Raw genomic sequence first — 26389 nt, forward strand, 5'->3', positions numbered from 1 at the left:
TTAAGCGGCGATTTAGTCATCTCCTGGACAGTCGTAGTCACATCTCACTTAATATGAGGTGGGATTATGGCCAAACGATTGTCCACTTCTGTATCAAAAAAAAAAAGAATATTACTTATCTATAATGACATGTAAACGTCGTTTTGCCATGTATATCATTTATAATAAAAAATAGGGGTTGATCGTAGATGGGTGAAAGTTAGGAGTTGTGTGAATTTTTTAATGCTGTATCATAAAAAAATAAAAACAGAAACATATTTAGGGGTGGACTACCCTTAACATTTAGGGGGATGAAAAATAGATGTTGTCCGATTCTCAGACATACCCAATATGCACACAAAATTTCATGAGAATCGGTCGAGCTCTTTCGGTGGAGTTTAACCACAAACACCGCGACACGAGAATTTTATATATTAGATGTATGTAACTCATAAACCCAGAAGCGATATCAAATTTAAAAATTTTGAATTGTTCGCTACAAATATTTAATGGTATAATAGTTACCACAATAAAATATACGATCAAATCTTACATCCACAATGCATTTCAATAAAGTCCAGTAGCTAAAGGTCAAAAGAGTAAAATTACGCAGTCAGTAAGACCAGCATTCGTAGAGGTCCATGTGAGGTCAAACGAAACGGGAACGATTTTATCAAGTTGCTTTTGGCTTGGACTTCGTGACTTACATGTCGCGTGTGGTAGAAATCACGAGCTTTTGGCGATACAGACTTTTTCCCGACAAAGTATTGTTAGGAAGTTTGAAAAATTTGTATGCTAATAATTACAGAATTATTTTAAAGACCGGCGGCACCTTAATATCACTTAGATGAGCCTCTAGTCCGTTTGGATCTTGTTATAAAAAAATGTTTCGGGTATTTGCTATTTTGCCTATATTATGTTCTTTGTTTATTATTATAATTTACATACCTCTGTTACTTATAATAATATATTCTAATATTATTGATGTGTGTGACGAAGAACCTTATAATAAAAAACGTAATCTGCATTTAAATACAACGTTTGAACACAAAAATATTTGGGCGTTATTTATTATTTCACTTTTATCTGACACTCGGAAGACAAGGTGAAACTGGTTTAAATAAACGATTTTAAGAGTAAAATCATGTCAATCTTAATTAGTCCAATCAATCAATCAATCAAAATTGAAGAATAAAATGATTGTAAGCAATTTTAACAAAGCCTAAGATAGACAATCAAATAAAACAATTTATAACATCAATTAGAAAACCTGGTTTCTATGACCTACATTTTTGTGTCTTAGAATGTTGATCACTAATCTGTTATTAGTAACATCTTGTTAATCTAGGTCATTATATCACACACAATAGCGGCTTTTCATACATGGTGACATACACTAGTACACTAGTATATGTCACCATGTATGAAAAGCCGCTAGTCTCAGTTCAGCTAGCCTTCTATAACTTGTACAGCACCCGAATTAGCTTGGACAAAGGAGTGGGCGTACTGATGAACGACTCTACGATTGCTAATTTAAGTATGCTTATTTTGTTCTAATTAGTATAAAAGTCATAAATAAAATCTAATTTCATTTGCAATTCGTGTCAAATCGAGTCGCATATACACATTAACGGTCTTACTAATAAAAAATCACTATACATGCGTTATAACAAGGTGATAGTAATTCAGTGAATAGAGTAAAATATTTTTTAGTTCCAGTGTTTCCAGGAAGAGCACGAAACCAAACAAAGGCAGATGGCTGAAACACATGAGCTCAAACAGAAGCAACTTGCCGAAGCTCACGAAAGGGCTAGACAGGAGCATCTTCTAAGGCTCAAATTGTTACAGCAGCAATTAAATAAATAATTATATACTTATAAAAAAAATAAAACCCCTGTTTTAAATGAAATATAACTTTTTATTTATTTCAATTCCTTAACTATCCACACCTATGTAAATAAAACAGCCTTAAAAATATGTTTCAATAAAAGCAGCTCTAGCAGCTTGTCCAGCCAGATTGCTTGAGGGCGTCTAGGTTGGCCTTGGTTCTTCTGGAGCATTCTCAGTGTCATCATACGTAACATCCAGGTCTTCTTTGATATCAATAGCAATATTGTGGAGTATTGCCAGTGCTACTTATATATAGTAGCACTGGCAATCCTCCTTTGGCATTTTCTTATGACACTGAGAAGCCATGAAGAAGACACCTAAATCGAAAACCCTCCACCTCTAGTACTCTTTTCGACATCAGCTCGCACTATGTCACAGATCTTCATAACATACTTCTATGAAAAGCGGTATTTTGTTTTGAAATCGCCATGCGAAAGTAATAACGGATTGCACCGAGTTTGGTATGTTTAGATTTTCCTTGGAGGCGGCAAATCTTCAATCGTATGTATTAGCTGCATATCAATATTAACTGAATCTTCCATTTGATCTATAAAATCTATTTTCAACAAACACAAATACCTACTAACTTAAATCTTTCCTTGAACTAAACAGTCAAAAAATGCTGTCAAACGCGAAATCAGATAAAATTACGCAATTTTTGTCTTATACACCCGTTAAACTAGGCCTCTGCGTTGTATAAGCATTGTACAAGTCTTCATACAAACCAGACACTTGTTATAACAGCAGTATACATCAACCTTGTCAATTCAGCAATTATTAGTAACATTTTTCTTATAACAGGCTTATACGATGTGCATAAATCTTTATTAGTAAGACCGTAAATATATAAACAAGTAGTAATAGTATGAAACTCCACTGGTTTTGATCGCTCTTTTGCTTATTTTTTTCGTATTCCTACAGATAACATAAATTGTTACTATAAACAGTTATACTCAACATAGCCAAAGATAGAGTACTTTGTTAATTTTTCTCATTTATTTGGTAAGTATTTAGTATATACGTATATTAGTCACACAACATTAGTTAACTATTAATAAATTAAGGATAAGACTAAATTGTATTTTAAAACTTTGCAACCACACCATGACAACTCACCAACTGATTAATTTATAGATGTATGATTAGCTTTAAAAGTATATACATTTGTTTAACTTTTAAATCAATTCGTAATAACTGGACTTGAAAGTAATAAAACTTTAATATTTTTATTATTATAAAAATCTAAATAACTTGATTTAAGTTCTTAGTTGCTAGATGGTCATAAAATTAAATTGTACAATGTACATTTACTTTAGTGGTTAAAGCGGCAGATAATAAATTTAACCGGTAAAATATTTGTAATAAATGACTATTGACATTGTACGCAGAATTATTGACGACTGTTCTATTTGTTGTCTATGGTTATTAATCTTGTGTAAATAGAAATCTTAGTTGGTGAGCTCTTAGACACCACTACTAACTCTTTAAGTGTTACCATTTTTGGCGTATTGAAAAAAAAGTATTTCACTAGTGTGACTAACTTACCAAAAATAATATAAAGGTACTCACATTTTCGGTAATAAATTTATACGTTTGAAGTTACCTATATAAATAAAATGAATTTTAATAATTAATATAAATAAAATGAATTTTAAAAATTAATATAAATAAAATGAATTTTAATTTTAAAAATGAGAGTTATATAAAGATATTTAGTTAAAATTTAATTGTTATCTAATAAATTTATACGTTTTAAGTTACCAATGTGGTTTCTATGGAGATAATATTGGAAAAAAAACAGTTTCTATTCCGAAAAAACGAACAGGCCCTGTATGGTAGCATAGCAAAACATTCCATATGTTAGTATGTAACTACTAAAAAGGTAGGCTGAGTAAAAAATCATATTAAAACGAAACGAAGTTCGTGAGGGCACCTACTTTATACCTTAAACCGATGAACCTATTATTACCTGCAAAAAATAACCCTACCACTATATTTTGAATGAAAATCTGTATTACTTCATCAGATTATGGTCGAACTCTGTTGGTGGCCTCTTTATCACTACGATCAGTGTTCTTGATTCATTAAACCATGTCCGATTATACAGTGTGTGGTCAAACTCAATCTTATCTCAACATCACCACAAAAACGGGGGAGCATTACATTGTTTTGACGACAAGCTGGATAGATTAAATATTAAATTGATTATCTGTGGCGATGCGACAACCGCGTCTCTGTAGATAGAAAAACTGGATTTTGTTTTATAGACCACAATTTATTTATTTTACAATTAATTATTCTTAAAAACAGCTAGGCTTACGTGATTTGTGTATCTGTTTGCGATCATTATTATTTAATCAAGTATTACATATTAAGCAACATAAATAACATTCTTTGAATCTAAACCTAAATACCTCAAAAAATATAACATAATTACTAAAATATGTTATTAAAATGAGTCCTTTTAGGCAAGGTTCAGAAGATACTGGCAGCGTTCCCCCTTTGAATAGCTAGACTAAATCTTTATCCGAGGTAGCTGCCAGGTCTTCGGTCTCCTGTGATGTCGACTAACCTTTTTGCTATTTCTTTTTAAAGCCTTAAAGCGCTAAAAACCCCAAGGACCAAGGCTCTCGACACTGAATAGGACAAAATCATATTCTGAGCCTAGACTCCTGTATTTGCAAGCTACAATTTTTGTCTTTTTTATATTATTATATATAATATACAGGTGCCTTCTATGCCTGACTGACATTAATTAACTGATAGCCGGGTTTCGAAACTACGTCCTCAAGCATGCCCGGAACTAAAAATGTGATCTGATGATAACAGAAAAAATATCAAATTTTTTCATGTCTTGATTTGAATTTTTTACATTTTAATCAATCAAAATTTTCTTAATTATTATTCTACACAGCCTTCTTAAACATTCATGTTTTCTACTAGAACCAGCAATAAATAATCAAAAGTCAATAAGTTTAATCGTTTTCATAAACATATATTTTTAATTAAACCACAGATCCGAACATCATAATTAACGTTGAAGCAATATTTTGTTGCCCGCTGAGATCATAGCCCGCCCGTACTCAGATATTCTCAGATTGATTCTATTATTTATGGCTTTACAACTTGTCTATGGCTTTAACTATTCTTGCCATCTTATGACAGTTGACTTTATAACTAAAGGAAGTTGCTAGCTTCGAAATTTATATTGTTATTTTAGGCGAAGGATCAAATCGTATTTTATTTATATTTTATAGTTAGCATACGAGTACCTTTATTAAGTCAATCATTAAATGTGTTTCAATACTTTGAAGTGAATAAAATTCATGGTTTCAGAAAATATATTTATTAGCAACTATACATTTATAATATGATAATAGTTAATATTAATTTCAGGTATTTCAATCAATATACATATATAAAATGAATGTTCGTTTATCTCCCTAAAACTGAAGAATGGCTTGACCGATTTGGCTAATTTTGATCTTGAAATATCTCATCAGGAAGTTTAAGGAAGGTTTAAACAGTGAGAAACATGTAAAACCAAAAAAAATAATTTCCCAATACAATTAGTTTCTAGATTCAAACATTTGATGTATTCTGTTCAAATAAAAAATATATACGATGAGTTTTTAATTATATTCCTAAACATGAAATTGTTGTGTGTTCAAATGAGTTCGGGAATAGTTTAGATTTACAATTAGATTATGTTTTTGTATTTTAAACTTGAGTACAGGACGTCTGACCCGACAGATCAGATCCAATAGTAAGCTATAAATGTTGATTGTCAGAAATTAAGTAACAACTAAAGTGGTTTCTTTAATTAAATAAAGAAGTCATTTTAAAAGTTTCAAACTTAGATAATTGTTCTTGAAATACAGTCCTTACTGTTCATCTACTTTATGCATATACATTATGTATCATACACACACAGGCAGGTCATAACTATATGGATCTTTCTTTACTCACACATGGTCTATGATGGTCCATGACTATGCGAGTAAGTTGCACACATCTGATTGGTTCTTTCGCTTTTAGAGCTCATGCCATTCATTATATCTGAAAGAAAGAAAGAAGAAAAAAACTTTATTGCACATAATAAACAATATAATAATAATAATTAATGGCGCAACAACCTCTACAGTCTACAGGTCTGAGCCTCAGATTTCTGAATCTGTTTCAGAATAATTTTTCAATCCAATAGTCAAGTAGGTGATCAGCCTCCAGTGCCTGACACACGCTCCAGTGTCGACTTTTTGGGTCTAAGACATGAAGACATGAAGCACAGAAAGTATTGGGGAAGAAAGTGCGTTATTGGGTAGCTTATATGTGCGGTGTTTTCATCTAAAAAAACTAAAAAAAGGCTAAAATACTCCACTATTAAGGTGGTACTCTGCTAAAGGCTAGATCCAAAGTCAAGACAGCGCTTAGTAATTCAAAAAAAAATCAGTGGCTCTACAACCTCTTTAGGTTTTGGCCTCAGATTTCTGAATCTGTTTCATAATCATTTTTTTTCTAACAGGCAAGTAGGTGATCAGCCTCCAATGCCTAACACACGCCGTCGACTTTTTGGGTCTAAGACATGTCGGCTTCCTCACGATGATTTCCTTCACCGTTCGAGCAAATGCTACATGCGCACATAGAAAGAAAGTTCCATTGGTGCACAGCTGGGGATCGAACCTACAACCTCAGGGATGAGAGTCGCACGCTCAAGCCACTAGGCCAACACTGCTAAGTAATTAAGTATTTCAAAAAACATTTTTGAACTGGTCTATAAATAGGAGCTTAAAATCCCCAATAACACAGTGCTATAGCAATTATTTTCCTGTTATACAAAACATTGTAAATAATAATGTTCACTGTGTAATTAAAGTAGTTACCGAAGGCAAGACATTATTGCGTTCATAAATAACGAAAGCTTTAATTATAGACCGATAATAAAATTTATCGATTTTTTATTTGTTCCACTCGAATAGTAATCGAGACGAAATCGAATAGCGGATATCGAGTTGAAGTATTCATTGTTTATTTTATGATGGTTTTATTATATTTTATTTTGTGTAAATTGAGAATAATCTGTGTGTCTGACTTTAAGAGTATTTCTGATGTAATAAAGCAAAGCCTAAAAGCGTTATTTAAACTAAAAATTCAGTTTATATTATATTGTACCAATTCATACGACGTATTTTATGTATATGAAGATACTCTTGAATGTTAAAAAGTCAGAATAAACTTTAAACATTACTTTGTCAAATCTTACCATACAAAAACGGAAAAACACTAAGGGTCTGTTTCACAATGTACGGATAAGTTCTACATAAGTTCCAAATTAGCTATTTATTACTTATTGGTAGGATAAACACTATTGTTGCGTTTCACGACTGTCAGATAGCGCTATTCGTCACATCCATCACCAAGTCCATCATAAGCTATGAGTCCGATGAACGTCAAATAGCACAATTTATCTTACAAATAATTATTTATGTGTTGCATAGCTACTTGGTACTTTATCCATACATTGTGAAACGGCACGACTTGGTTGAAAACCCTTAGCCAACGGTTTGGTCAATGCACTAATTCATTGTTTAGAAGCGCAGCATACAAAATTAAACTAGCCTTGATGATCACCAACCTTCTCAAGGAGAAGATATGCGAATAAGAAAAACAAACTTACCTACCGATTGTGCGGTCTTTTTTTATAATTAATCAAACTAAATGTACCACTGTCTTTGCAAATAAAAACTTATTATTATTATTATTATTATACACCACAACTGAGCGTTTTCTAAGGCAGTTTTTGCCGCGCACCACCACTATGTGGAACCAGCTGCCCACTGAAGTATTTCCGAACCAATTCGACTTAGGGTCCTTCAAGAAAAGAGCGTACAAATTCTTGAAAGGCCGGCAACGCACTTGCGAGCCTTCTGGCATTGTGAGTGTCCATGGGCGGCGTATCACATAACATCAGGTGAGCCACCTGCCCGTTTGCCTCCTATTACATAAAAAAAAGGCTAGGCTTTCTTAATAAATATTTGGTGCGCAATCATTGTGTACAACCAGTCATCAAGAAAGAAGTGTACCAATTCTTAATACCACCTCGCAAGAATTGTGGCTTGTTAAATGGGCAGCGGTCCTTATATTTCACATGTTCTATGAAATTCCAACTAATAAGTATTCATATTTTTAATTAAAAGTACAATGTTTTACAGGCCATCATTTTACGTGGAATTCATAACCGCAGGCAAATTTATCAATTTTATTAAATTTTCTGCGTTATTACATTTTTGTGCTAATAGCAAAATTTTAAAGTTTTACAAATTTTGGTTAAAATGTTTTTAGGTGCATTTAACACCAACAATGGTGGTACAGGTTTTGTCTTGCGAATAAAGGGTTTAAATAAATCAATCTGAGTAGGCTCTTCCAATTTCCATCATCTAAATATATAAAAACAAAGTCGTGTTAGTTTCACTACTTATAACTCAAGATCGGCTGGACCGATGTTAGTTTTCTTTTTTGGTGGATTCTTCTCCGCTCCGAATAGCAGAATAAGTAATAAAATATCAGATAAGTTATCGAATAACAATAATTTAATTCATTCATTTTACGAATGCAAACAACATGTGGTGCCATCTGTTGACAAAACTATGCATATAAATAAAATTATCGCAAAGATTAACAAAATAAATTAATTTAATCTTTGTAATATATGTACACAATTTAACATTTATTTCATATGAAAAGATTGAGAAATTATTTCTAAGACGACTAACCTGAGAAAGGGTTTTATGGAGAAAAAGAACTGGAAAAATTGCACGGATAAACCTAAAAACAAGTTTTCTTTTGCTGTAATTGTGAACGCAAACAGTTTCTATGAGGTAGCATAGCGACATATACCATATGTTGATATGTAGCTACTAAGTAAAATCATATAAAGGCGGAACGAAGTTCGCGGGGGCAGCTACTAATTAATATATTACTGGGATTTTCATGAATATTTCCCCAAATCACATGTTTAAAAGTTTAAATCCAAAGTCTATCTTTAACTCCAGATAAAACAGAAATTCATGAGCAATAACCAGAAGGGCTGTACTACGATTGTAATTATTTTTCAATCGTAGTATCTTGTACTTGAGGAAAAAATTTAAAAGAATAATGATATAGTTGATGGGTAGAGACTGCGGACAATCGTGGGAGTTGAGGTCGCTGCAGTGCTATATTAACATATTGTGTTTGTTACAATACTGTTACAGGGCCACATACTTTTCTTGGCCGGCGGCTGAAATTAGTACTACCGTCGCCATTTTGAAATGTCATAAATGTAAATAATTTTACTATCTACCAACATCTAATAAAAAACTCAACTAGAATGTATTTATTTTTGTTGCTTGCATTATTAATTATAATTTTTTGAATAAATGAAACATTTTTTTTTTCCAAAACTTCCTCCTGCCCCGCAGACTCTTTTATGTTTAAAAGCTTACATACTTATATTAACTTTACGTATAAAATACATTCGTATCACCTCGACGTCGCGTCCGTCCACAACTGTGTCAAGAAAAGAGCTAAACAATTCTTAATAGGCCGGCATCGCACTTCTAGAAATGTGAGTGTATATGGGCGGCGGTATCACTTAACATCAGATGAGCCTCCTGCCCGTTTGCTTCCTGTAACATTAAAAAAACTCGTTTATGTATCAGTTATTTCCATTTTCATAATGTAAAAGAAGCGTTCTCAAAAAAGGTTGTTAAAATTCCCGGAAATGGTTTCTTTTACGTACATCTGTAGCAGTTATCTCTTTCTTCACCATTACGATTTGGATATCTCAATCGACCTCACGTAAGTCAAAACAGCCTGCGGCGGTGAATCTGTGCCCCATAATTACTTGTCCCGCTTCATTAATAATGCATAACTCGATCAAACCGCGCCCCGGGACATTGGGAAGTGTTCATAAAACTTGGGCTTTCCTATCTCATGTTTTTTAACACTCGTTATGTGTATTGAAGACTGCGTGGGCCTTAGTGGTAACGCACATTGCCCCTACGAATAAATAAAATAAAAAAGAAAAAAAATCTTACGTCTTTAGGTCTTGGCCTCAGATTTCTGAATCTGTTTCATGATCATTTTTTTATCTAATAGGCAAGTAGGGGATCAGCCTCCAGTGCCTGACACACGCCGTCGACTTTTTGGGTCTAAGACATATTGGTTTCCTCACCGTTCGAGCAAATGTTAAATGCGCACATAGAAAAAAAGTTCCATCGGTGCACAGCCGGGGATGGACCTACGACCTCAGGGATGAGAGTCGCACGCTGAAGCCACTAGGCCAACACTGCTCATTGCCCCTATGAGTGCCCCCGTAAAACACTAACAGTTTTGGTTTGGATAATACCACAAACTTCCTTCTTGGATCATAAACCAAGTAACTATATTTTTATGGTCAATTATACAGCCGTTCAAGGACCTAATTATTGATAATTAGCACCAGTCGTAGTATGCTATGCTCTGGTCTTGAAGGTCTCTGTTGTTCAGAAATACTCCAACAACAGCTTTGAAATACTGCGAGTCAATAGTCTCAACAACAGTACTAACCAAAAACCAGAACTACAACCTCTAGGTATCTGTTTCGTGATATTTTTTCTGAGTCCAGTAGATGCTATTTGTGGTTGAAGGCATGCCGGTTTCCTCACGATATTTTCCTTCAACGTACAAGCGAGTGTTCATGACTGACTCTCTTCGCCCGACAGAAAAGTCCATTGGTGCACCATGATTCGAACAAACTCATAGTTCAGAGACACACGCTGAAGCCACTGCTAAACGATAACAAAATCTATACAAAAGTACCTCACAACAAAATTTACGCTTTTACATTAAACAACGATTTGGTTATGTTGTTATAATTTAAGTACAATATGAATACAGCCTTATAATCCGAATGAGGCGTTATTATTGTGTAAATTAAATCTTTACACGCATAATCAAGACGGTATAAATATTAAATGTTATTCCACCATTTCGGTAATCGTTAGTAATCAAGGTTTATGTTTATAAGAGCTTTGATTGCCGAGTGAGGTACAAAAGGAATACCTGTCCATCCTTTATCTGTTTTGGTAATTTCTACGTCTTTTAGCAAATTCAACCAACGCATTTATAAATTGGACAGTGGCCCGTGTCGTTAATAAACATCTCTTTGTTCTTGGCAGGACATTACGCAGCTGCTGTTTCAGCGCAGAGGAATCAGTTACCCACGTAATCTTGGAATGCGCGTCTTTGGCTTTACTACGAAAAGAAATCCTCGGTTCCGTGACGTGGCCAAGAGACTTCTGGAAGGTGCTAGGCTGATCTTATTAGCTAGGACTTAACGCACAACGGATCCTATAAAGATAGGAAAATACGTAATCATCCTTTTGTGCTTTCAGTAAAAAATTACTAAACAGATTACAATTGATTATTTTTCCGACCCAAATATCGGCCAATAGAATTGCACCATTCGACGTCACGTGGTACAACCTACATGGTATTATACTGAAAAATTTGTGTGAAAATTTTCTCTGGTCGTTGCTTCAAGAAAAGTATTAAGTAGTTGTTTTATTCATTATGAAATTCTTATTTGTTAACTGTACATTTCGTCTCATGGTGCAATTCTATTGGCCGACATTTGGGTCGGAAAAATAATCCCCCGAATACCACACGAGCTTCAAAATTACAAATTACAATTACAAACAAATATAGTCGTCATGACGACTATATTAATTGTTTGCAACGAACCTATCGGGAAATATCCGATAATTTTGAAGCTCTTGTGGTATTATAAGTGACAATTGCGCAAACTTATAGTTACATTGGTCTTAGTTTTTTACTGTCTTTACTTTAGGGAATGGATTCAAATGTTATAATGATCACTCCAAATATGAATCATGAATCTAATAAGTACTAATGTAATACCAATGCAGGAATAATTAGTACTCAATTCACAAAATGATAATAGCATCGAACGAAGGCTCTTACAAAACAATAGCTGTAGATTTTATCCACACAATGGTTTGAGATATTTAAGATATCTTACATATGAGATACTTACTTGCTTAGTGTTATCCGTATGTTCTGGTTTTTTTTTAATAAAGGGCCCTAAGTCTGACCATTTACTTATGTGCAAATAATTGTCTTAAACGTTTATTACCTTAGGTGGTACCTAAAACTTAGGTGGTTTAAAATTAAATTGTACTCAACTACATTAATTTTGGTTAAATTTTGCGTATATGTATAATGTTTTATTATGATATAGCGTTGATGCTTATAAGGGATCAACAAAATATTATTCGAATTGTAACCGAATTATTAAACATTGCTATTATGTATCGTTACTGGCATGGCTCATCTCTTTTACGAATATGTTTCGTTAAAATCTATTAACCTTTCAATACGAAATAATTAACGACTTCACGAACTAATAATAATAATCAATGGCGCTACAAACTTTTTAGGTCTAGGCCTCAGATTTCTGTATCTGTTTCTTGATCATTTGGTAACCCAATAGGCAAGTAGGTAATCAGCCTTCTGTGCCTAGCGCACGCCGTTGACTTTTTGGGTCTAATGAAAGTTGTTCGTCAAGAGCAGTGTTGTCCTAGTGGGTGCAGCGTGCGACTTTCATCCCTGAGATCGTAGATTTGATACCCGACTGTGCACTAATGAACATTCTATATGCGCATTTAACATTCGTTCGAACGGTGAAGGAAAACATTGTGATTAATCCCAAAAAGAACCTTAGACCCAAAAAGTCGACGGCGTGTGTCAGGCACATCATGCAAGTAGCATATTAGATTGACAAATGACATGAAACATATTTAGAAATCTGATGCCTTTAGGTCTTAAAAAGGTTCAAGCGCCACTGATTTATTTATTTTATATATGTATAATAGTATCAATCGCTTATACTGGGAATAAATAAGGCGCAACTGCGTTTCTATATGTTATATCAAGTGCCATAAATTAAACATCGTCGATCAGACGGCAAAGACAACATTTCAAAAGAGTTATATAAAATACAATATAGACAAGAGTTTGTATAGGAAAATATATTATGTTTTCCTTACATATGTATAGCGCCTAACTCTTTATATTAAAAATGTAAATACAATCTCGGTGTTACCTATAAAGTAAATAGGTTTCTTTCGCCTCTGAACTTTTACTAAACCCGGTCGAATGTAAGCAGGTCACCGACTCCCCTAATCCCGCCAACTGGCAGGTGACTTAAAATTTATAATCCAAGGGATTCACTTCCAGTAATTGAAAATCCCTTAAGTTGACCTACTTTTCCTTGACCTTACTAGTTATATTAAGATATATATATTTGTTATACATTTTAACATGTTTTATTAAAAACTTTTTAATATGTTTATAGTTCAAGCGAGGTTAGTACTCCAACAGTACGTAAGAAAAAGCTTTTGACGAACTTTTAGGTCTGACTAGACTTCAGTGTCTATTCCGTGATTTGTTTTTTGTTAAGGCCATAGGTGATAGGTGATCAGCCATCGCTGCCTGACAAATAGATTACCTCATTCCTCTTCCTCAAAAATTTTCTTTTTTATCCTGACCTTATATTATAACAATCGTTTCTTCTTTTATCAAGTTTAATAATCTTCAATACGATTTTCCACGGCACCTGGCACAAAGTACTATTAAAGTCCTGCACAGACAGACAGAAAGATATCCAGGACCAATGGACCTTGAATCGCTATAATTAAAATCCAATTTAATTTTTTTTTAACGAAATCATAAAATATGTGCTTTTTTGAAGGCTTAGTTGATCAGCCATCGCCGCCTGATTACTACTAGTGTATACAGTGCATATATCTTCAAATACCGATAAAACCTTTTACAAATTGAGTACCGTTACAAAAACAAAGAAATAAAAGAAGTAAATCTAAAATCTTCAATAGCAATTCCGTTCGCCAAATGAGACATTCCTAACTATTATGTAACTCCCCCAAAGAGCCTTTGATAAAATTAATTGCATTTTTCCCTCAACATATTATTGTGAAAACATTCGCAACAGATAATACTCAAATTGATCTGAAAGATGTTTCTGATCTAGAGGCTTTATGATAAGCTACAATCGCGTTCGACATATAAATCTATTAAAATATATTTGATATCGCTATATTATAAAATCCTCCGCTGCCTTTTAGTTTGTCTTTTCTCGCAAAAATTGCTTGGATTTCATGTAATTTCCAATAGATGGATTGATTCACGAGGAAGGTATATCATTTGTAATAGAAGTAAATTGCTTGGAGTATAATAAATAACGATAATTGTTCAAGGTTTTGGAAAATATCTCGCCTAGAATAATTAACGAGCCAAGAACTAATAATAATTAATTCATATAATTCGATTTTCGTCGTGTGTTCGAGCCACAGTTTTGCTTATTGATTATTCTCTCTATGAGCGTTATTAAAACTCACCGTATAGAGAAAAATTATATTTTTCTTAAAGCTACAGGTGATAGGTAGGTGATCAGCCATCGCTGTCTGACATAATATTTACTCCATTCCTCATTGCCTATAAAAATCTTATTTTTTTCTTTTTCCTTCCTTCTTTTGTCAAGTTTAATAAACTGTCTATTATATGTTAAAGTCCTACACAGAGCTTTCTAAGTTGCGTTAATAAACAAGTACGTAATTAGCCGTCTACCAAATACGACTATTTCGTACATCGAATTCAGGACCAATGGACATCGAATCACTAAAATTAAAATCCAATTTAAATTTCCATAAAAAAATCTTCAACAAAATCATAAAAGATGGGATACCATGTGGTAAGCACATCGTGCCAAATTTTTCTTTAATCTTATCTCCAAGAAATAAGGGCCAACAACGTATCAAAGTTTGAAACAGATGTTGTAGGATATTTGAAGGGTACTCCAAAATTGATTACATCATTGTGTAGTAAAGCCGATTTCTTTATAATTATATTTCTTTATGTTCTGTGGTTAGAGTATTATGGTTAATTGAATGAGTTTAAAACATCTGCACTATAGAAGACTGTTCTTTATAAAAGTTAGAAGTACATTTTATTATGTACGTCCCTTCGGAAATGCATTCTGATGAACTTGGACTGTTCGCTAGGTTAATATCATCATCATTGATGTTGCTGTGTACAGCAAAAGTCCCGTTCTCGTCCAGTTTGGAACACCTATTGTTTCAAGGAAATTGGAATACTGATTTAAACTAAAAATTTCTCGATAAGAGTTTTAGTGTCCGAGATATTTGTGGACACGCCTAAACTTTATAGCGAATACTATCCAATAGTAATCTACACAAACCTCCTGTTTTTAAGTTCGAATATAAATAAAAATATTCTGCTAAGCGAAAACCTGAAGATGGCTGGACCAAGCTTTTGTAGAAAAAAATTAAAAATTTGGTTTTTTTTTTTTGGTTTTTATTCCGGAAAAGCGAACAGTCTCTATGGCATAGCAAAAAGTTCCATACTTTGGTGTAATACTAAAAAGGAAGGCTAAGTAGAAAAATCACATTAAGGCGAAACGAAGTGCACGTTCGCGTAAATGCCGCGCACCACCACTATGTGGAACCGGCTGACACAGATTTCCGAACCAATTCGACTTAGGGTTCTTCAACAAGAGAATGTACCAATTCTTAAAAGTCCGGCAACGCACTTGCGAGCCTTCTGACAATGTGAGTGTCCATGGCCGGCGGTATCACTTAACATCAGATGAACTTCCTGTCTCCAGCATTTAAATGTGTCACAACAATCACAGATACTAAAGCACACACACAATAGAAGATACTAAATATTTTCTGCGTAAGAAATAAATTTGTCAATTGCTTATGTCTAATTTAGTAAAGCAACACACCAGGTGTTGGTGTGCCTAAGGATTATGTTTGCTATTAACACTTACTAGGAAACATATATAATGTATGTATATATAATTCTTTTATAAATTAATTCGACAACACCTCACCAACACCATTTTGCTCCTAAAGGCAAAGATTTAAAGTTAAACCACGAAAATATATATTTTAACTGTATTTGCTTATAAAAATAATAGAGAAGACTTCAGTCCCGGTATTCTGTAACTGCGAATATGATTTCCGATGTTTCTGTATACATAATTCTCATTTCGGATACTTGTGATCACACAGTGCAAAACCCAACATCAGTTTAATCGCTACATGAAGTTGCAGAGTTCTGAGGCTGATTAAAAAAAATCATTGACATTTGCAATTCCTCTGTCTAGAAAAGAGGATATTTTTTGTTAAATCTTTTTGATTTCAAAATTCTTTCTTTAGAGGATGGCATTTGGTAAATTTCGATATCTGATCAAGTTTGGCCTGATTAACAAAGACTCAATTTTTTAATATTTTAAAACATAAATGCCCATCCCAGAACGCTTCCAGAAATTCAGGCTACTTCACACCTTCCAGAGACTATTATTTCACTGTTATGACCCCGGCCCATTAATTCCAACAAAAGGTGAGCTCAAATCCGTCCGATCTTCATTAATTCGTTAAGTGACGTCTAAATCCGCCCTGACGGCCTTAATGTGAACTTAATTAACTTTCCTTAATGACGACGTCATGAAAATTTCAAAATTTCTCCTTTAATTACGATTTTCGATGTTATTTTCATTAATTGGTGATCGATTTTAATCTTACTCTAGTCGTTCGGGTAAGGTTTTATTTTTAATTTGACAACACGCGTATCACTAACATACCGACTTACAAAAATGTTATCAGTTCGAACTATTTGTATGTGATATTGGATGCAAGCACGTACGTGCTAAATTTCATAAATGTATGTTCGTATATAAATTTATCAAAAACTAAATGACATATATAAACCACGACGAGACATTTGTACTAGGATAAAAATGAGATTGATGCCTAGATTTCTTAATATTTTCTTTCCAAATTCGCAAGACACGTAGTTGAAGCAGATCGTTACTGTGGGGATACCCCACTCAGCTACTATGTCCAGCCTGAGACCATTAACATAACATTTTCAAAGTAGCAGTCACAAGCGGTACAGTGCAGAAGGAATAGCGGCATTTGAAGAAGGCCTTTGACAAAAACGGGCACACAGATACATAAAGGAAGATTGAAATAAAAACGTGTTTAAAATGTAAAAGTATTTTTATTGCTATTATTATTATTACTCTTTCAAAATAGGTTTTACAATATTTTGTATACATTAGTTAAATAATTATATGTGAAGACATAAGAAGAAAACCTAGAAAAAAACCTACTATACTGAAATAGGCACAAATTATTACTTAAAAATTAATGCAGCGGATAAGTCAATTATTGTATTGTTAGTAGGCATGTTCCTCACATATGTACAAATATTGAAACCGTAGAATATTATACATTAAAGAGTAATACTAATAAATATAGTTTAAAAAAACTAAAAAACACGCTTTTAAAGCACATCAAACTAAAAAGTGAAAAATAACTCCTAATTTAGGCTGAAAATGGTAATGAACAAAAAATACTAGTATTATTGTGAAAAAGCGTGGGTTGCTCGATAGACGAAAAATATGGCACAGAGCCCGCCACGCTTTTTCACAATAATACCAGTTTTTTTTTTAACTATATTTATTTTCCACTTTTTAGTCCTAGCAGCAATACGTGTTGTCTCAATTTAATCGTATTGCTTTGTGGACTTTAAAAAAATTTCATTGTTTTTTTTACATACATACATACATACACACATACATACAGGTGAAGCTAATATAAAGCGTGTAAAAAAACAATAAAACAGTGTGTGAGATACAAATAAAATAATTACAGTTTGTATATTTATTTTATTTAACAAACAACTTTTTAGTTGTTTATTTTGAAGTGGCATCATTGACGGCACAGATTAGGTATAAACTAGAAGTTGTTGACATAAACTATAAAGTATAGAACTGGTTAGAAGATTTAGGCTGAAGCGAAGCGACTTGCGAGTATTATCAAATGTAGACGATTTAACACTTGGTCACTATAGCATGATCACGACGTACATTGAAACTTTGTAAATGTAACGATAAAAGCAGCTCGGATATATGCATACAGAATACAAGGAAAATCGATACTGGAGCTTATTTTAAGCAATTTTTGAGGTTAATTCAAGTCGTTTTTAGGTCAATAATAACTTATTTTTTTAAAAATAGCATTATGCGTGTATTTTTTTATTTATTTTACGTTTTTGGCTTATTGTATACTTATCGGCTCTCAAATAAAGTTTTGTTTTACTAATTTTATCCATGTACAAAATTCACTTACAAACTGTTATATTAAATATACCATGATATTAACATTTAGACATATTATAATTTCTGGATAAACACGTTTGAGCCAGGTTAAAGTATGAAACAAGTTCCCTTTAATAAACAATTCGACTAGTACGAATAAAAAGCAAAGCGTAGAGCCAATATTTATTGTTTAGCTACCGAGATGTATCATGACAACAAAGCGATAGGAACTATGATTTATAATCTAGAAATAATACTACATTTATTCAAAAAGTAATATATTTATGAATACGGCTATTTTGCTATATATATTTTAAAAGAATAAGTGTGGAGTTTCTTGCCCATTCTTCTCCATAGGAAACTACCTTTTGGAAGGGGCAACTAGAATCATCTTTATATTGTATTAAACGTTCATAAGTGCCATTTAGGTGGTCTAATTGGAATCAATGATTGGACTATTAATATACAAGCGCCTCTAACGGTGAATAACGTAACTATTTTACGTTTTGATTACCAATTAGTGTTTTAGTCTTGGTTTTATATTATATAACACGTATTCTCAGACCTGATGATTTCATGAAACTATCAATTCTACATCTCCACAACGACATATACACAAACAACTTCCGTCTTGAATTTCTGTGCAGCTCAAAAGACGTCTGAAACACGCATGATACGTATATTTTTCTCAAAAGGCTGACTTATGACAGCGATATTGTTCAGATGTAGAGCCTGCCCGGAACTTTGTGACATGTATTGTTACAAAACTCCAGCAAAAATATTGGACGGAGCCTGTTTCCGTGCATAAGGGTTTCTACAGGTTCTATAAAAGGAAACGTCTAGTATAAAAATGCTTTGAAATCATGGTTATAAGCTAATGAAAATTTTGTCTTTTATTTCAAAATAGCTTTTAATTCTAAACCAATAAGGATGTCTCAATTATAAATATTTTTTTTACTTTGTTTTAAAAAAAAAATATGTTAATTATTTCTTTTTAAAAAGTATAATGTAACTTCTGTCTAGGTTTTCACATATAATTATCAAATCAATGTTTACAAAATACATATTGTAAAAACTATTTAATAAGAGTAAGTATGCAGTTTCTTGCCCATTCTTCTCCAGATGAAACTACCTTTTGAAAGGGGCAACTAGTCATTTTTTTATAATTTTAACTTGTATTTTGACTTTCAAAAGTTTAATAAAATGAAATAAATGATTTGACTTTGACTTTTAATCAAAAATGCATTAATATTTCGTACTTTTATTCGTGTTATAATGTATATTGTAATTTAAAAAAAAAACTTTTTTGAATATAGGTAATCATTGAGATATATATTTATTAAAAATGTATGCGATTAAATTGTTTAGCTTATATTCGCTATTTAATGTAAACATCTGTTTTACCATGTTCTAAAAAGACTGAGCAATAACTGGAATTAGACTAACCTTTATAAATGAATAATTATTAATAAAAGTACATTTTAATTTCTTAAATCCGTGTAATTTTTACAGATCATAATAAAATGACCACAGACGTTGTACCAATTATTCTCTGTGGTAGCGCAGACCGTAGACAAATAATAAAATTTATTTCAAACAAGGCAAATTCAGCCAAGCAGGCGAAAGTCACGCACTCCATTATAGAGGTTTTCTCTGTATTGAAACAAACATTGGAAATTGCTTCGAACAATACAGCTAATTGCCCGTCGCTGGCAACAAGGTGATTAAATTTTCATTATTATTGCTTTTTAACGACGCTCATGTTTCTGATTCTGGAAATATAGAGCTTTTAAAACACATCAAGATACTATACTTTTAGTAGATTAAAAAAAGATTATTATATGATAACAAAACACGTACAAATATCAAGTGTATCGCACCTAGCATTAGAAGCAATGAAACTATTAGTAAACTTAACGCAAAAGACGTAGTAATCAGACTGGATGACAAAATTGTTCTCTCTCATTCGAACATGAACTTCATGTTTTAAAAACCTTTCAAGTAATTAATAATTAATAATATGTTGTTTTAAGGTATGTGTTTAAGGTCTTTATTAGTAATCATAACAATCAATCTCTTATATAGTATTTATAACTAATTTTCTTAACCTAAATAGCAATAATAAAAATAAGTAAAAATTAAAACCAATTTTAAAAAAATTGTTCCCGATGGCAGTGTACCTTTAATGCTGGCAGCATTTCCTCACTGTATTGCAATACTTATTCGTTGAGCGAGGATAGCACCAGCTCTGGGGTCACCTGTACTAGCTACCAGACGCAAACATAAATCTTTAATTAGCGCCTGTGCACTTGAACCCCACGGCCCAAGAGTCATAGTTTTGATAAATAAAGAGTTAAGAAAGTTAATTTCGGATTTTAAAGTTTTTTGGCTTTTGTAAGTTATATATATGCATATGGCACTAATATAGACCTCACATATTATATAGTTAAGGATCTGTTATCGAAATTAATTCAGCAATCGTAAAAAAACTAATTTTAATTTTGATTTTGTTATTTAATTAAAGATTTCCCATAATTAAATTCTTTGATTCTTTTTTGTTATATTGTTGAGTATAAAGATGATGCTAATCTATGTTAATAATAGGGAATAATTTTTTAGTATATTAGTTTAACTTTATTAGATTAACACTTATGTAATAAAACATACACACACCCACACACATACACATAATTTACGCATACACACATACCCCATGTGGTTTTCTTATATGTGTATTCCTATAAGTATTTCAATAATGATTGTTTATTCTCACTAGATTTCTCTACTATATATTGTATTGTATTGTATAAGACCTTCTGTCGATCCGAAGTGGTGGAGGCCTGATGACCTGTCACACAGGTACTCTTACCTTTAGCAGGCTTCAGTCTCACACAAACTAGCTTTTTCCCTAAACAGAAGTAAGACAATTATTTATTTATAATAGTATATAACTGTCACTTGTTTATGTCCTAAGTTTTTGTGAGAAATGAATAAAGATTATTATTATTTAAGTTGTGCCTGGTATAAGTACCGGTGACCCCAGAGCTGTTGTTTTCACTCAACGAATAAGTATCGCATGTTCTATTCATCAACTTTTAATTATGATTACTATGTAGGTTAATATTATTGTAAATACTGTATATTTGTGTTGAAAATAGATAAATTCTCACATATAATAATATCAAACTCGTTTTTATCCTTAACCTATTTTCGGTTTCGGCTCAAACGCACCGCAAATTCTATTAACGACATGTTAGCCAAAACTCTATTAGTTTTATCGCCTCTATCGGGGTTCACGCTCCGCTGGTTACGTCACTCCTCGTATAAACAACCACTTTATCGAGACACGTGATACGTGAAACTAGTCCTTATGTCGTGAGAATAAGATGCCGAAGTTATTTTAGTTTGTGGGATGAAGTCGTGTGGTTAGTATCGGGTTAGATATTTGACTATAATAGTTTTATACATCCTACGTTACTAATAACGCGGACCAGCGCGTTTAATCTGTAATGTTGTCGGTAATGCTTTAGGAGAAGAACGAGCGACTCACGGAAATCCCAAAGGATCTTCGTGACCTATGTGGCGCGACCCACACGTCCCACGATTTGACGACATTTTAATAAATAAAAAAAATCAGTGGCGCTACAACCTTTTTAGGTCTGGGCCTCAGATTTTTATGCAAGGCAAGGCAAGTATAAAGTGACATCTGCAGACAATAAGTGTTGACCTAGTGGCTTCAGCGGGCCACTCTCATCCCTGAGGTAGTAGGTTCGATCCCCGGCTGTGCACAAATAGATTTTCTGTCTATGTGCGCATTTAACATTCGCTTGAACGGTGAAGGAAAACATCGTGAGGAAACCGGCTTGCCTTAGAGCTTAAAGACGACGGCATGCGCACTGGAGGTTGATCACCTACTTGCCTATTAGATTGACAAATGATCATAAAACAGATACAGACATCTGAGGCCTAGACCTAAGGTTGTAGCGCCTAATTTATTTTATATCATTATTCACAGTGCTATTAAATAATGGTGACTGATGAAAAACTCCTTTAAAATACATTTAACGTTTAAAACATAGTTGCATCAAGATCCCTAGTGTCGAAATAAATGCACTGTTGCAAACGAGTCCAGCTACCACTTACTAAGATTGAAGGTGATTAAACTTCAAGATATATTCTCCACGTGTCTAGAATAATGTCTGGAACTGTTTTTCAGCACAAAGCTTAAGTTACTCTTAGACAATGCGATACACAATTTATTTACTTTAAGTATATTATAGTTAAACTGTTATACTGCATATAGTGAGGTTTTGCGTTACGTTGTTACAATAAGATTGATGGTATTACAACACATTTAATACTCGTATGAACGGCCGCTTCAAAACTTAAAAAACCAGTGGTGCTACAACCCTACAAATTTCTATAGCAGTTACTTCAATTCTGATACTGCCGCCCATGGACACTCTCAGAGGGCTCGCGAGTGCGTTGCCAGCCTTTTAAAAATTGGTACTCTCGTTTCTGGAAGGACCCTTAAGTTTTAATAGCCGCGTGTATCATCTTTCTTTACGAGACATGAACAAGTATTAAGCAAATAGATAAATGTATTGGTGCACAGCTAAGGTTTAAACTCACGACCTTTGGGTAGAGATGCGCGCTAAGCTATTAGTCTTACGCCTGGCTTCACAATACAGTAATCCCCCATAACACGGTAGTTTGGTTACGCGCTATAGGAACCGCGTTGTAGGAGTATTCTCGCATAACGCGATTGTATGTCCCATATAAAGGGTTATGTACAAAATGATTCACGATTAACTTTTCACCTTAAATGGGATTTAAATAGAATATTTAAATGTTATAAGCTAAAATAGTGCGTACGAATTAATGTCACAGTACAGAAATACGAGAATAACGTGAAATTCCAGCGTTATACGAGGGACTGAAATCACGTAATATACAAATGCGTTGTAACTTGTAAGTGTATAGTGTTATTATTACTATCGATATTTCTAAAGAACTTTTCCTAAAACATAACGCGTAATGTAACTATTAGAAGCCATTAAGCCAGGAACAGCGTGAAATTATTAGGAAGTGAGTGAGACCGTGGTTTCAGCGATAATATTTACATAATACAAGTTTTACTACTTCCGTGATTGTTCCCCGAATAGTTAGACCGCCGCAAGTGAGCGTTAATATGGATTTTGCATATGTAATAAACTTTGTGTTTACCCGCTGTGATATTACTATATTTGAATGTAACGTTTCTTTTTCTGCCGCGACAGAAATATTTACTAATATTTCATAAATTCTCTTCACGACATTTTTATTTTAAAAATCAAATTTCTATAAGGGAATTCGCCCTCCTCACTCTCTCTCAATCGCTCTCTCCCTTTTCTCCGACAAAAACGCTGCACATCTTCGTGGCGGTCCGTAAAAATTTTCAACTTCAAAAATAGTAGAAGAACTTTAACCACAATAGTAACACAAGTGCGTTATAACTTGACTACCCTTAACGCTAGGTTTTTCTCTTTTACAAGGATCATTCTTCAGATTTATCATTTATCAATAACAAGTACTTAAAGAGATATATATACATACGTCCTATAATTCTAAATTTATTAAATTCTATTTATTATTATTTTCAAGCTATTATATTCCAGCTATTGCTTTTAGCTATTTGGCTTGAATAAGTGACGATCGCATGTGATTAACAGTGTTAAATTAATTCTGTTTATGTTAGCAAAATTATATGTAATCCAATCCAATTTTGCAAAAACTTCAAGTTAAGCTCCTTAAGCATTGTAAGCTCTTGGATTCGGGATCGATGTCTCAGTTATTAGTATCAAATTCCATAGTACAGGAATATACTTGCGCTTTATTTTGAACTTAACTATTTAAATAAAACCTCCTTTAACGGGCGTAAGACCGAATTTATTACTAATCGCGGCCAACGATACTGACAGTTGAATCGTCACGTTGACAGATAACTTTATTGACTACTTGATCGGTTTGGCCATCTATTGGCGTTAAGTGGGTATTTGCTGGATTATATTGCGCTGGATTTTCACACAAATTACTCACTGTGGTTTAACGGAATGCCTAATTAAAAATAATTATTATATATTTACCAATGGGGCAACAACCTTTTAGGTCTGGGGCTCAGACTTGTATCTGTTCCGACATTTTAAATAGTCAAGAAGGTGATAAATATTTTGTGCCTGACACCATCGACTTTTGGGTCAAGGCAAGCCGGTTTCATCACGATATTTTCTTTCTCCGTACAAGCAAGAGTTAAATATATAAACAGTAAGTGCACAGCCGGGGATAAAACGTTGGACCCCAGGGATGAGAGGCGCGCGTTAAACTATAAGGCCAACACTGCTCATTAAAAATAGAAATATGAAGTCAGCTAAACTACTCAATTATAACTAAAAGCAAATACATATTAGCTAAAATTTGCACTTTCTATAAAATTACAAATTCCAATCATAATGACGTCTAACGACGAGAAGCTATTTTGTGGTCTTCCAACACTGCCTTGTGATTCTGTAACTCACTTTTCGAACTCAAACAGCGGTTTTCGCAGCGGCGGTCGCGCTCAAATCAGTCGTAAAATGACTGCTTTAGAAAAAAGCAGAAAAAAACACTTTTTTTTTTTTTAATTTTGAAAAGTGAGTTACAGAATCGCAAGGCTGATGTCGCAAACTCGGAACACGTGCTTCATTTACTGAGGACTTAGACAAATCATACCTTTGGAGTAGAGACTCTTAGGCCGTGGGGTTCAAGTGCACAGGCGCTATTTAAATATTTAAGTTGGCGCCTGGTGATCCCAGAGCTGGAACTTTCTTCGCTCAACGAATAAGTATCGCAATACAGTGAGGAAATGCTGACAGCGTTAAAGGTACACTGCCATAGGGACCAAACTTTTTAAATTTCTTTTTATTAAATTATTACCTACATATAACCAACATAAAAATAATGTATTTTTGCTATGTAGGTTAAGAAAATTGTAAACACTATATTTGATTTTTATAACGAATAAATATCTAAGAAAAAATATTTTTTTATTTTCCTAGGAACCAACCAGGTTTCGGCACCATATTAGAGCCCTAAAAGGCCATCAGTCAGCTTAACAGGAAATAATATCCGGTTTCGTCGTCACAGGTGTCGCATATCCGGATTAAAATATTATCCACGGCTTCTGTGCCTCATGGCCGTATCTTGTTTCAGAATAACACCATAACTTCTTAATCTATATTGTCTTTCTTTCATATTAAAACATCTAATATATAAAATTCTCGTGTCACAGTTTTCGTTGCCATACTCCTCCGAAACGGCTTGACCGATTTTGATGAAATTTTTTATGCTTATCCGGTATCTATGAGAATCGGCCAACATCTATTTTTCATCCCCCTAAATGTTAGGGGTAGTCCACCCCTAATTTTTTTTTTTAATTTTTAGATAAATTATTAATTTTATGATACAGCATCAAAAAATACAAACAACCCCTAATTTTCACCCCTCTACGATCAACTCCTATTTTTTATTATAAATGATATACATGGCAAAACGACGTTTGCCGGATCAGCTAGTATAAGTATATATTTTTAAGAGTTAGCACGTTTCTTCCGCTTCAAACACACAGTTGAAAAATCTCTGGCATAATTTAATTTGTTACGGATTATTACGTTTATATTATTTAATAAATTGGCTACAAACCTTACGATGGAATAGATCTTGGCCTCACATATTTTATAAATAGATGAGATAGAGATTGATAGAGATGAAGTCTACTTTTACAGATACACGGATTTTAGGTGCTGTTTACCTTGCAATGGTATTCATCACTGTAAGTGTAAACTTCGCCTTGAAAAATCCATTGCATTTGGGTTCGAACATACGACCTTGCATCACACGTTTCACTGGGCTGCTATCTCGAACAATAGGTCTTAGGAAAGTCAGGTAAATATACAAAATTCAGTTCTCTGCAAGAATATTTCAAAACTCTTCTTCTTCTTCGTGGTTTTCATTACTGAAGGTCGTATCTGTCTTGAAAAGCCCCAACCGATATGTCGACTTGCTGCCTTCACAACATTCTATCTTCAACTTGTCTCAGTGTTTTAGTGATGAGACCCATAATTGTCTTAAATTGGTCAAACCAACCTGACTTCCTGCCATTACTCCTTCCCACCAGCTTGTCGAGACTGTTCAGTTCTTTCCTGGCCGAATTAGCTGATTTCAAAATTATTTCATAATAATCCACCAATGCAATTAGAA

The sequence above is a fragment of the Pieris napi genome, chromosome 21 (assembly GCF_905475465.1).
Source record: "Pieris napi chromosome 21, ilPieNapi1.2, whole genome shotgun sequence".
In the NCBI taxonomy this organism is placed as follows: Eukaryota; Metazoa; Arthropoda; class Insecta; order Lepidoptera; family Pieridae; genus Pieris; species Pieris napi.